Below are 527 nucleotides of genomic sequence, written 5' to 3'. Positions count from 1 at the left end.
TATATGTGAAAAAGAAATAGTCAATTCAGAAACATTTTTGTTTAAACCAGAAAAAAATATAGTGCATAGATACATCCATAAACCAAAACAATACCCGTTCTTGTCTTAGGACATCTTTGATGAACTTTTTTGATCCATTTCAAATGTTGACTACTGTATATATTGACATAGAAATTTTCTGCACTATTTCTTGGTCACTATTCAAATTTATAAATTTGCGATGATTATATGATTATTTGTACAAATGGTCTTGAATTCACTGAAGCTCAAGATGCTCTGGATCATGTTAAATCATGCTGGAGAACATGTTTAGATTATTAAAGCAAAACAGAGACAAACTGAATACTAAGACATTACTAAATTCATGTCAATTTTACATGAAAAATAATTATTTGATCAAAGATTTAAATAAAACATTTTTTGATTTTTAATAAGGTTGTTTCCTCCAGGGGTGAGACACATGATATGACTCAACTAACCTAGTTTTTCATTATTAATACAATGATAAATGTAAACAATAGCTGGAT

This window comes from Onychostoma macrolepis, chromosome 20 (assembly GCF_012432095.1).
Source record: "Onychostoma macrolepis isolate SWU-2019 chromosome 20, ASM1243209v1, whole genome shotgun sequence".
NCBI classification, from domain to species: Eukaryota; Metazoa; Chordata; class Actinopteri; order Cypriniformes; family Cyprinidae; genus Onychostoma; species Onychostoma macrolepis.
The sequence above is the reverse complement of the archived record's forward strand: the minus strand, read 5'-3'. Positions refer to the sequence as shown.